The sequence below is a fragment of the Notolabrus celidotus genome, chromosome 21 (assembly GCF_009762535.1).
Source record: "Notolabrus celidotus isolate fNotCel1 chromosome 21, fNotCel1.pri, whole genome shotgun sequence".
NCBI classification, from domain to species: domain Eukaryota; kingdom Metazoa; phylum Chordata; class Actinopteri; order Labriformes; family Labridae; genus Notolabrus; species Notolabrus celidotus.
The window spans coordinates 9,657,090-9,670,709 of NC_048292.1; the positions used below are offsets into that span (position 1 = coordinate 9,657,090).

Here is a 13,620-nt window from a genome sequence, read left to right on the forward strand (position 1 = left end):
ATTCAAAAATTCTTATACAGCCCGAACTCCAAAAAAGTTGGGATGGTGTGGTGAATGTTGATAAAAACAGAGTATGATGGTTTGCAAATCATTAAAACTCTATATTAAACTGAAATCAGTGCTAAGACAACATATCAAATGTTGAAATTGAAAAGTTAATTGTTGTTGCGCATTACTAATTTGATGCCAGCATCGCATATCACAAAAAGTTGAGACAGGGGCATGTTTACCATTGTGTTGCATGCGTTTCGAAAGTGAAATGTTGTCCCATTCTTCCCTGATTTAGGATTTCAGCTGCTCAACTATTCAGTTCCTTTTGATGTATTTTTTGTCTGATGATGCGCCAAAGGTTTTCAATGGATGACAAGCTGGGACTGAACACGGGCTAGGTTAGAACCTGGACTCTTCTACTACAGTCAAGCTGTTGTGCGAAATGTGGTTTGGTATTGTCTTGCTGATACATGCAAAGTCTTCCCTTCAAAAACGCTTGTTGAGATGGCATCATAGAAATCCTTTATATATTATTCAGCATAAATGGTGTCTTCCCAAGGTGTGTAAGCTACCATAGCCAAAGGCATTTTGCATCAGTCATGGAAGATGACTTTCAAACTGTGCGCTGATAATAAGCTGGTTTGTCTCTCCCCTCTTTAGAGTAAAGGATGCAGTGTCTATGATTGCCAAAAAGAATGTCAAGCCTTGATTTTGTCAGACCCCGAGACAGTTAACACTTTAATTCTGTACATCTGTTATGTGTGGATGTAGTGATAGACTGTGTTCACAGACAATAGTTTCTGGAAGTCATTTTGAGCCCATGCAGGGATTTCCACTACAGAGTCCTATATATTTTGAGAACCTCAGCCTCACTGGAATTCCCCTTTTTGTACCCAGTTATCTCACTAACCTGTTGAATATTAATTCAATTGACAGAGGGACATTCCACCAAACACTTTTCTTAACACTTCACCACTCTTTCCGTCTTTTTTTCGGTCCCTTTTTCTGAAATGTGTTGGTGGCATAAACTTTTAAATGAGCTTAAATTTCTCATATCACACTGACAATCTTTCTATTTTAACATGTCATATGTTGTGTTTGTATCATCTTAAATTAAATATAATGTTTAACTGATATGCAGACCATCACACCCAGTTTTTATCAACATTCTACATGAAATCGTTACTATTTTTGGAATTTGGGTTGAACACACACCAAAGTGTTTAAATGTAAACCTGATCCCCATCTTACATTCTTCTTTTACAAACCACCAAAGTGAAAGGTTTGTTTTTAATGTTCGAAGGTGTAGGAGAGTGTGCACTTATAGAGTATGGATGCATGAGTATATATGTGAGAGATTGAAAACACTAGAAAAAGCCACATTAGCCAGGTTCAAGATATAATTGGTGACCTGAGATTCCTCGCTCTTACTTGTCAACTGACCTGGTGACAAATACCATGTTGTTTCATTAGCGTTGAGAAAGGAGCTGACTGTGTCTGAGTTAACCAATATAAGAGATGGAGGACCAATTAAATCATTGAGTTTGTACACAGAAATAATCAGATTGATAATTTTGGTATCACCAAAGAATTGCGTGTTATTTTTTTAGTTGCTTAATTTTCTTCTAAACCAACATTAAGCTTGATAAAATAATAAAAAATATATATGACTTGGAAGCTAAAACCAGTAACTTGTAGAGAATGAAAAACACTCTTTGACCCCTTTAAATGACAGCATTTTAGTTAACATTAATCTGAATGTGACTGAAGAAATCTGGTTTTAAGTAGAGATTTTAATACTCACAATTTCAAGGTTTTGGCTTTTAAGTTAAAATTACTTGATTATCCTTGGCTGATGAAATTGTTATCAAAATTGTGTAAAATTTGTATTCATCACGGGCAGCGTTTTCTCCATTTCGCCTTTTTCTTATTAGGATCAAAATAACATCGTCCACACCATATAATCAACATTCATTCATGACAAAAATATGTACTTTTCTTGTGTTTGGGTTCACTGTTTGTTGTTTCAGCACTCCATGTGTTAGCCTAAAGCCAAACCCCAACAGTTATATGACTGATGTGGCTCATTACAGTGGACACATTAATCAGAAGAAGGAAAAAAAAACACACTCACAACACCAAGCATGCGAAAACAATGGAAACTGTTTTCACTCACCACTTTGGACTTTACAGTGTGTGTCGTCTGCTTCTTTTTACGGGCGCAGAGTTGGCATATTTCATCCTGAAAAAGAAACACGAGAGAATAGATGTTTTGACTCAAAGTGTAAGCAGTGCATTAAACCAGCCTTCACATATTCACTCTCTAGTGTCTGTAAAGAGAGCATTAAGTGATGAATTTAACCTTTTGCACTTTCCTCTGTTCTGTTCAGCTACAAATCTCAATCAAGACATCAACAAAATAAATACGAAACCTGATACCGAAGCTTGCCCACATTTGTCGGCCATAATGCATATCATAACTTCTAAGCTAGAGTAGATTGAAAATCCTTGGGGTGTGAAAACCAAACAGGCACACCTGAAAGGTTGCCCAGTGGAGGGGGAATTCTATCAAGGTGGACAAGATGAAGATTTGTTACATTTGTGCAGGGAATGGAGCCCCCGTTGACCTCGACTAGCCGCTACAATCATCCAAACACAGTGGAGCTAACAATACTGTAACACCACAACCAACGAGGCAGTTTTTATCTTGATGAAAAACATTATCAGTTGATCTTTTTGCTGTGACATAAAAAAAGGCCTGAAAGGTGAGTGATCTGGAGAAGACGCTGTAGGTTACCGTTAATTTCAACACTGATCCTGCAAAGACACTGTTAATGCTACTGTAATCTTCCTCAAGGTTAAGGATTCTTCGACAGATGGACATGAAAAGGGCCGTGTTCCAATACTCACCCTCGGGGAGAGAACTTGCAGTTGTTGTCCGTCACAGGAGTGGAAGGAATCCAGCAATGTCAGCTATCTGAAACAGGAGAGAAAACAGTTAAGAATACCATTAATCCAAATCTATTTGAGATTTTTTTTTCTTGTTTCCTTGGCACATTTAGCGCTGGGCGGACATGTGTGGGCTAGATCGTATCTTGCGCAAGTATTGTCTGTGTGGCTTTTTGGTGAAAGCAATAAAGTTCAGAACAACAAAGTGCACCTGGATTTTGCTGTGAAGCTTGAGAGCATATGTGTGTGAGTGCATGCACAAACAGGCAACTTACAGTAAAGTACAAGCTAGTCGCCCCCATCAACCCCCACCTACCACATCACACACACATACACAAACACACACATATCTCACTCACTCTTAAGTTAAAAGGTGCAGTGCCTGGAAGGCTCGAGCTCTCAACGCTGAGTAAATCACACTGTTAACCTGACACGATTGATTTCTCATGTAGGAGCATTCAGCTGTCTGCATCTAAGCACACATGCTATGGCGTCTGTATAATTTAAAGACCATTAGTATTGATGATTTTTGGTGTTACTCACAGAAGTAGAGCAAGTGTGCACAATGCCACAACTGCAGCTACAGATTGCTCTGGACGTTTTTACTGCACATGCATCACATTAAGGGGGAAAATTGAATTCCCATCATTGACGAGCAACCTGGAGGGAAATTTCTGCCACAGGGGGCAAGAGGGGCACAAAACGGCCTGGACGTTCCTCTCTGTGTTTTTTTTTTTGTGTTTTTTTTATGCTCCTTTTTCTTCTCCCAGAATTCCAATGACCCCTACAGGCAACCAACGACTGCTGAATCCCAAGGAATGTGCTCTCTGAACTGTACAAAAAAAGCCTTCAGCTCAAAGAGCACAGCTGAAAACAAAACATGCCAACTGCTATAATTTTTCACTGTTGTGAGTTTGTGGAAAAATGCTGCACAGATTGCGGTGCAATGTTGACTCAGAGTGGGGTGAGGAGGGTTGGAGGTGGGGGTGGGGGGTGGGCACCAGGCAAGGCAGCCAGACAAGTTCAGAATCAAAAAGGGTGGAAGAAAGTCATGATTCATTTGTAATGTGCGTATCCATACACTCCAAATGTAAAACAAGATTGTTCTATGTGTATCTAAAGATGCAAGTCTAAAAAGTGCTAAGAGATTCAGCAAAATCAAGCTGTATGGGACGTCTTAAACTGTCAGCCTTACAAGTGGATAAAAGGAAACTTTTTAATGTAATTTAGATATTAACATTATTATGTTAAGTTAATACTGCTTTCTTGCTGGGTAAACTTTACTATCACAACACCTCTAGGCTGTGCAGATGTCATATTTTATTCACTGGAATAGCATTAGGAATGCTATTAGTCCGTATGACCTCCAATTCGTAGGGATTTACAAATACCACACATATCTTTATGCCAAATATAAAACCTCTGGTAAATTCTATCAACTTATAAATATGGCAAATGCATTTCAAGTATTCATGAAGGCCTAATAATGCTATAGGCTGATATTTACATAAAGCGCTCGCGCACTAAGTCAAGATAAACTATTTAAGACCCGGACCACAAATACCTCCACAGTGCAGAAAAAGGAGGGTCCCTGCAATGAAAGAGGACATTATGCTAACAAGTCAGATTACTGTACACAATAACTTTATCTTAAAAGTAAATACCATCCCCCGTGTTGGGGAAAAAAGAGGGAGGGGGGGTTGGCATTATGGAAAGTCACTGGCAATATTTCTGTGGGGACCAAATGCTCCTTATCAGTGTTAGTCGAGCAATTCAGGCCCGCCCGAAGAAAGATGAGTCTTCAAACTCATTCTATTCATGGTCAGACGTGTAATTACCCTCAGCTCACAGTCTAGACGTAACCGCTTTCACAGTATTTAAGACCCCCTATGCAACGTGTGGACGCCGGCTCCTACCACCGAGCCCTGCGCGTTAAATCTGTGGGCAGATAAATTAGCGAAGAATGCAATAAAATAGACACAATGAGAGGAACTTTATCCTCCCCGCTGCTAAATGAGATTTCTTTGAAATGCAGATCAGTGGCTCTAGATTAGTGAATTTTAGCTGCTGTCAACATCATAACAAAATACAAATGCGATTGTTCGCCGGAGCCTTATCTTCTTGCTTCCATCTGTTGGCTGGTTATTTACTCCCCCCTGATTTACTATGCAGATCTAAATAAGTCGCATCAAAAGGAGGGCTTACTGCACAATGCCTTCTTAAGCTTCTACATCAAGGTATTTGAAAAACTGGTAGTCACATGAAAAGGCTGCCCATCAAAGGCACATCTCTAATGAACTCTCCCGTATCAGAGGGGGCTTGTGGGGCCTGGCTTTAATGCCGTCTGCGTGGAGGAGAGAGAGGAAAAGAACTACAAATCAGACCCACCAAGGCATGGCTGAGGAGGGAGGAAGAAGGCAGGGAGAGGAGGGAGGGGGGGAGAAAAGAAAGGAGAGGGAGGAGAGGGAGGAGGAAGGCCTCAGTTATCAGATGAGATTAGCTCAGCAGAGGGACTAGTTCTTGGTCTATCCATCCATCCACGTAACTCTTCAGCGTCAGCGGAGTAAGGCACTTATGAAAGACTACAATAGAACTAGATTAGAATGATTATTACAATGGATTTGACTGGACATAGGTTAGTCATGAAAAGAAAACAGAATGCTGAAAAATAATCAGTTAAAGTGTAAGTTTCACTCTAAAAAACTACCTGAAAAGTTACTCTCAATGCAGTTTTTTAGACGCATAATGAGTTAGTTAAAAAGGAAAGAAAAACCATCCAGGTCTGAGAGAGATAGAGAGATTCTTGCACTGTCAAAAACAGCAAAGCGAAGCAAGCTGTCATCCCCCTCTCTTATTCTCCCCAGGTCTGCAAACAGCTCCGGTAATCTCAAACAGAGCTTTAGCATTACGCTCCTGCAATAACCTTTAATTTCATGGTGTATTTGTTGCACTCGGCGCACAGACCGGATTACAACCGACAATCTTCAGACTTATACGAGGAAAATAAACTGCATGGAGAGATCACGATCTGTCCCCCACCCACTGCCATCGTCACCACCGTCACCATCAACATCCTGCTTTGTAGCACCGTGTCTGCATAAAGGGGGAAACCCCCCCTCCCACCAACAAGCATGCAGTTTACCAGTGAACAATTAGCCCTGGAGCAAGAGCAAGGCCTGGCACTGGCACATGTGGTTAAGAGGCGAGCGCTGCGGGAGAGCACCAGATGATGAAGGGATGAGGATGGGAGAAGGAGGAGGAGGAAGAGGAGGGGTGGAAAGAGGCGTGTTGCGTGTGCCAGACACGCGTTTGCTAGTTTTTTTGGCTACTGGGTATGTCCTTTGTACTCAACTAACAGAGACTCTTTTCAAAGATAAAGAAGTCCTCGATTCCAAGACAACTTTGGCTCCAGACACATTCAGATTGAGCCGTAGTCTAGAGACTTTGGATGGCTGAGTCACTTTCCAATACAAACCCAAGTTCACCTCCCTCCCCTCGTCCTGCCTCGAGCGTCTTTCTGCACTGTGGCATGCCAACTGGGCCCAGTGCCAGTCGCATTTGCAACCACGAGGGACGCTAGTCTTTTCGCCTTGCCTAATGAAATGACAAAACAACAGATTTGCATATGCAGAAACAGGTGTTGTAACAGGTTTGACTCCTCTTGACCCGAGCCATGTTAAAGAGAGAAACTGCAGAGGAAAAAAAACATGCAGGAGCAGGAGAAAAAAAAAGAAAGAAGAAAAGTTTATGACCAACAGCTGCCTGGAGGTATTTAGGCTCTAATGGGCACTCAAGTTTGCACCATCTGCCCTGCTGCTTGCCAGAAGTGACAATCCAAATTAAAAACCACTCATCAAATATCATAAAAATAAACCATTGTTTTTGCTGCGTCCATATGTTGTGGCCACTTTATTTCTTTCTCAGAGAGCAGCGTCGGAGGCTGAGCTCGGAGGCCTAGAGTTGTGATCCAGGGAAAATCCGAAGAGCCGCACAGTAGCCTGTAATTACCCTCCTGCCGATCCGCTGTCTTCAGACCAGAGCTCTGCGTCATCCCGCACATTATCCGAGTCCATCCTCTCCACATTACAGAAGAGTAGACCTTACTGAGCCAGTGTGGTGAAAACATGGGTCATTGTTTAGAGTGGGATTAGGGGTTGCCTTCAAGGAGCACAAGCTGGGTGTTCAGATGTGAAAGTGGATAAGATCACTGCAGCGTACTTGCTTTTAAGTAGAAATCTGCTCTTAGTTTTTCATGCAAACACAAGGAACAAAAATAATAACGGAGTGTGTTGCTGTGAAAAAAACAAACTTAAATTGAGGCATTTCTGCAAATGTCAAATGTCTCCCCTAAACATTCTGACCAAATTACATCCTGACCCAAAGGGCTCCACTGGCAACATTTGTTTTGTCCTTCACTGAAAAACACAGCCACTGTACGACACCACCACCACCACCACCACCACCACCCAACCCCCCCACTTCCATTTTGCCTCCTGTTTTTATTTAGACGAGTGAGACAGAAGGAACAAACCTGAGACAGTCGTGACCCTGCGCGAGTGTTGTAACTTGGTCTAGAGCTACGCCGGCAGAAGGCAGCACCATATGCCCTCAGCCCCGAGCTGGATGCTCTTTCTGCAGCCTAATGTGCCTGTCAAAAACTGTTACTGTCACGAACCCCCTCCTCATGTTTTTTTTTCTCTCTCTCACAACATGTTTGAAATAAACATTTGTTCCCCTTTTATCTGTGTCTCTCTCGGTAAAGAGAAAAGGTCCTTGAAGATGTGAGGGAGAGTGGATGCAGTGATTGTTTGTTAGCATTCGAAACGAGGGATGAAATTCCCCAAAAAGTTAACTGAGGGTTAACTATCATAACCAGACATTCATTAAAACCTCATCTTACTCAGTTTGGATGTCAATTTTGAGACCCTGATGGGTTTGAAAATGACCTATAGTGACTCTTTCTAACCTGAAATGACTTATCAATTAATGGGTTAAAGACCCCCTATGCAACGTGTGGGCAAGTCGATTCATCATTGAATCTCTTCAAAAATGTCAAAATATTCCTTTATTTCAGAATTTTCAATTTAAAGATTTGTTGTTTCAATTTAGGACATTTTGATGAGCATTTTCACAACTTTCTGACATTTATTGGACTTGACGATTAATCCATTAATCAAAAAGAAAATCAGTAAATGATGTAGTTTTGGGATTTATTCTTTTTTTGTGACCTTGGTTCTTTTCCTTTCGCTCATTTTATGTAGCTGTTAGTCAACCTATCACACTCATAATACTAAAACTGTGTTTTCCCTGTTAAAATATGCCTAAATTCTTTATACAAGGCCTTTTCCTAAATGTCTGAGCTAGCTTCCACTGTTAGCCACACTGCTGCCTCACATCATGTTTGCCTGTTTACGGAATGACAGGCTGATGGCTGAATGCAGTCAGAGCAACAGTGACCTTGCCTTTTACCACGAGTGACCCTCTCTCTTTAATTCAGGGCAAGACCCCCAAAACCAACACATTTTTTCACACCAGGACACTGTCCATCTGAGCGTGACTCGAATAAAAGCTGTCATGCCTTCACACCACACTGACCAGCAAGTAAACATGCAATTGTTAACTCAACAAGGAAGGGGGAGGGAGGAAAAACTGAGGGCGGAAAAAGAAACACAAGCAAGGTCTGTGGCTGCTGTTGGTGTACTGTGATTCAAATGAGTACACAGTTTATAGGAAAAACACATCGACAGGTCAGCTAAATTTGTAGGCGAAGTCAAAAGTGTCAGCTGAACGGGAGACCACAGGGATCGCTGTCAAGATCCTGAACCTTTTGAAAAGTATAAATTACAATACTTCACATAGCTTTAAAGACATACTGTGCAAACAAACCCAAAGTTTGTTTTACAAAGCATGCATGTCTCTTTCCATTTCAGGATATGACACACTGCAAGGGTTACAATGCACAAGCCAAAAGCTACACACTTTGGTCATTTGTTTATGGCTTTACAGCCCTTTGATGGAAACAGAAAAAAGAGGTGACGTAAGATTTAATATTTGCAAAACAATCTTTGCAAGACATTTTGACCCCTGGTTGTTTTGGTCAAAGTAAAAATATAAACACATGCTTGGCCAAGAAAACACAAAACCCCTTAAAAAGCTCAAATAAACCAAGTCCACATGTGGCGATGAACTCAGATAAAACAAAGTAAGTTACTGACTGCAATCTGCTTTCTAATCCTCATCTCCTGACCCCACCCTGCACTGCTTTTCTCCGGCCCAAGAGTCACAACGTTTCTCCCTCACACCAGAGCGGAGTCGGGCTTAAGAAGTGACCCAGAGCGTAACTAAAAAAGTCTGAGCTGTCTCAAGACTCTTAGTAACTGTGGCACACAAAACATCATTACTGTGATGTGGATAATTACAGTGCAAAAAGGGGTGGCCTCTTAAGCATGTAATACACTCTTTTATCTTAAGGAGTCAATCTGTGTGAGCCTGACAGCTCGCAGCATATGATCCTGGTAAACAAATACTTTGGAGCGGCACAAAAGTGCCATTAAAGGCCAAAACTGTCAACACAAATTCCATTCTTACGGAGGAGGGAGGGGCAGGAGGGGGGAAAAAAGGACTTGATCACTTCTGGTTGCTTTAACTTGCATGGAGGTTGTCATGGAAACATTTCTATGAAGTTAAAAGGGATAAGACCTGCACATTTGCCATTTAATTGCGTTTAAGCTTTGTTGCAGGGCCTTGTGAGCTGTGCACGAAAAACACACTGTGTAGGTTACATGGAATAACTCTGCATGGTGTTTAGAAAAGTGAAGCTCGTGCACCACTCCCTTGATTTTCTTACCCATTTTTCCCCTTTAAATGCAGCAACACCTCAAGGGTTGAGCGAGCAGTCTGTTTCATTACAGAGGTGTTGGGGGATGGGCGATGGTGCAATTCAAAAGCTAATCCAAAAGTGAGCAAGTGTTTCATTGCCGAGGAATTGAAGTGATCTGTGTTGATAAAATTTAAAAAAAAATCCACTTTCTGACCTGTGTCTTAATTTGCACTGAGTCATTTTGCACCAAACCAAACATGGACAGTAAATTTGGTCAGTTTTGCACACAAACTTTTTTTTTACATGACTCACAGAGCTACAATTAAACTGCAAAGCATTTTCTCCTTCAGCTCATCTGTGCAGCAACAATTTCCATATCTGAGATAAAAAAAAATCATGCATCAACCAGTGTTCATTGAGCTGAAAGCTGAATCTTAATTTTGATAAATGATTGAAACGTATGACAGGGTATACACATTAATCCTGTGGAGGACATTCATTTTCCTATTACCATAATGTAGAGCACGACCGCCCGATGATAAATGCAGCAATCAAAAAATGGACGCAGAGAGGGGAGAGCCGGGGTAATAAGTGCACTGCTCCCAACAGCGGTCAGTCTTACAGGGAGACAAATGGCAAAAGTGGAATAAAACACATCCTGTTCAACAGAATAAAACCACCGTCCTTAGCTCCAGCAAACACACGTAAACAAAAAAAGTATGGACAGTTTAAACATGCTTTGAGAAATGATTACAGGGGCACTTCAACAAAGGGGCTGATTGTGCACCGTCGCTGACATATTTCACGAGGGGCATTTATTGCCGCCTTGGCCTTTGAAGAGTGAGAGCTGCTGAGTGAGGGGGGAACTGGCCCACACCTGCATAACTGAGGAGGGAACACCTGTGCACCCTGCGGCTCCAACAAGGAGGGTCCATGCAGCTAATCCAGGGGTGAAAGCTGATCAGAGGACAGGCCTGGAGAGTCCAGCTTCTCTCACTACACCCCTGTTAGCCTTTCTTTACCACTAAAAAAAAAGATACCTGTATTGATTTTTTAGGGCCACAATGATTGAGAGGACACAGAGAGTGAACTCAGCAAGGTCTTACTGTTCAGTTCAACCAGATTTAATTTTAGGATTTTTGAGTAAGTCATCATGAAAACTGATTTGCTACCAGCATCCCGGTTTGTTTCTGGACAAGGAAAAAAAGATGGAATATAAAAATGGAGCAAGCAAGAACGGTAAGGTGTTGAATGCTGATGATCATTCATAATAATCATGCAGATAAAGCGTAGATCATTCTACAGTGAATGCTTTAAATCTCATATCATTGCACTTTATATCATATACATTTACTTCAGTATTTTTAAAAATAGAACATAGATGAGAGATGCTTTTCAAAAATAAATGTGTCAAAGGTGAAAACACTATGTCCACAAGACTTAAGGAATTTGTAAAAGTGCCCATCTTGACAATGAAAATATGAAAACAACATAAAATATATATTGAATGTGAGATAAAGTAAACAAATCAGTGTATTTATAGGCTGTATCAATTCTTGCAATAACAAAACAGTTACAGCAAACACCAAATAACTTTTTAAACAGCATTCAGTGGCTTCAGTGTAAATATAAACTGTTATTATAAGATGTAAAGGGTGTAAAATACAAATATTTTATACGACGTAGTCTTGCAGGGCAGTTGTCAATCTTTTTAAAGCACGTTTATGGACACATTGTGATACAAAATAACTTTTCAGGTGTCATAATCACGTGCTCGTAAATATCAACCTGTTTGTTGACTACAATTGGCACGCGGTATTTTAACATTCATTTCAAAGGTTGAAACAATACGCAATAATCGCCTTTTCAAAAAGTCTAGTGCTCCGCGTTTAAACAGGCAAAGAGTGGCCAGCGCTGTGTGGAAGGTCCTCTCGTGAAACAGCCCGAAACACCATGCAAGGTGAAATATGTTCACAGCTGCACGCTCATTAAAAAGATACAGGAAGTGCACGCGACAAACGTGTAAATAAAACCTTCCAAATCAAAATGCAAAGCGAAGAGATAACACAGAGAAAAACTTGTGGCCAGCGGTCCACTTCCTAATTCAAAGTGCGGTGGGCAGAGCAGTAAAAAAAAAAAGTCAGAGTGCGGAGAGAGAAATAAGCGCTTGGCTTGGGCAGAAAAACTTACCACAGAAAAACACGGCAGGTATATTTCCCTCACGGTAAAGTCAAAGGGACACACACAGGTGAGAAGTCGCCGTCCTCTGTACTTGTCGAGATCTTCACACGTGACTGTCCAAGTTCACCATAATGTAGAGGAAAACGAACAACAAGCTGCAGAGTAAATAAAAAAGCTCAAATATTCCTCCGCTGGGCACCGCTGTCTGAGAAACACACACACACTCTCTCTCTCCTGCTGTCTCCAGTCAACGCCGCTGTTATTACTAATGCAACAGAGGGGAAAAGCAGTACACCGAGTCCTGTTTGAATGACGCGCAATAGCGAGGAAGACGCGGCTTGTTTTTTTCGTTACGATTCAAACACACACATCAAGCTGTATCCCAGCAAGCAAGTATATTTGGGACTAGAACCCCCCCCCCAGGGGAGGCACTTGCTTGTGCGCGGAGGTGTGTTGTTATTTTTGGGCGTACTGCGACCCCGTGTGACGTCAGGGCCACCTGCTTGCTACAAAAAAAGTATTTTTGTTAAAAGTTTGTTCCCCTTTTTTTTTTTTTTTGCAAAAGCTTCACGCTGCTGTATTTCCTTAATAGTAGTTGCTGATTGTTGAGGATTCAGCTCCGTGTGTTAGAAAGCCTCACACGTTGTTGTTGTCGGTTGAATGAACCAGTAACCTTTCACTAACGGGACGGTTCCTCCGACGGAAAGATGAGTGCGCCTGGTGCTGTCTGTATGAGAGAAACTTGTGACTGTTTGAGGAAGATCACCGAGAAGAGTCTTTGTTGCAACTACATCCGCAAGTGGGAACTATATCAAAGGGAGGAAAAAAAAAAGAAACATACATATTCGAGTGTTTGAATATCAACTCATTTTTATGTGGTATTCTACTAACCACAGAATAAACGAGATTAAACCCCAATTTATTTCATAATCTGTCCGATTATTCTCATAAGTATGGTTTTGTGTTGTGTGGTGCGCATACAGGAAATACGTAATCATTCTTTTATAAACAAAAGCAAGTAAATTGCATTAAAACAAAATTACCATCACCAGGAAATACAAATAACAACAATAATAATAATAACAATAATAATAATAATTAGCGTCTTACAGGTCAGAATGTAAACACGTACAACATCACTTCAATAAGCCTTAAATCTCGAATACATTTTATATGCCCCTCTGTAAATAATCAGATTAAGGAGAACTTGTAAATGGTGTTTGCATTTCCTTATAGTGTAAGAGAAACGGAACTGTGAATAGTTTAAACTGTAACAGCAAATAATGTGCAGGTTATTAATGTTAGGCAATATAATTTCAATGTCAACATATATTTTTACGTAAATGACTAAATTCTATCACATGGAATAAGTGCAGAATATCTAAGCTACTGATAAAAAAGATGTAGTGTTTACTGAAGGAATTTTCTTACCCATTCTCTCATACCTTCACAATGTCATTTGTCCTATTGATTCATTTATTGCTACATCCGAAGTCAGTTGTAGTTGAAGTTGAATCGACTTTGCTTTATTCTGCCTCGTCTTTTTTCTTTTCTTCTTTTTCAAACCGCTGAGACGTTCACGGTCTGGGGATAAATGGCCAGGTTATTATCAAGTGAAGTGAAGAAAAATATGGGGGCAAGTTAAAAAAAAAAATAAAGGGGACAAAACGTTAGTATTA

The 13,620-nt window shown here is 40.8% G+C and overlaps 1 protein-coding gene across 7 annotated transcripts in view; it reads right to left on the bottom strand.

Moving 5' to 3' along the window:
- Positions 1-12,429, bottom strand: part of foxp2 (forkhead box P2) — a 110,139-nt gene extending 97,710 nt beyond the window's left edge. For 2 of the 7 annotated variants that reach the window (XM_034673713.1, XM_034673709.1), the window contains exons 1-3: positions 11,951-12,429; positions 2,902-2,968; positions 2,168-2,233 (exon numbers count right to left, since the gene is read on the bottom strand). The gene's annotated coding sequence lies outside the window, so the exon portion shown is untranslated. The remainder of the gene's footprint in view (positions 1-2,167; positions 2,234-2,901; positions 2,969-11,950) is intronic. The other 5 variants (XM_034673711.1, XM_034673710.1, XR_004629347.1 and 2 more) reach the window with 4 other exon arrangements.
- Positions 12,430-13,620: the final 1,191 nt, after the last annotated feature.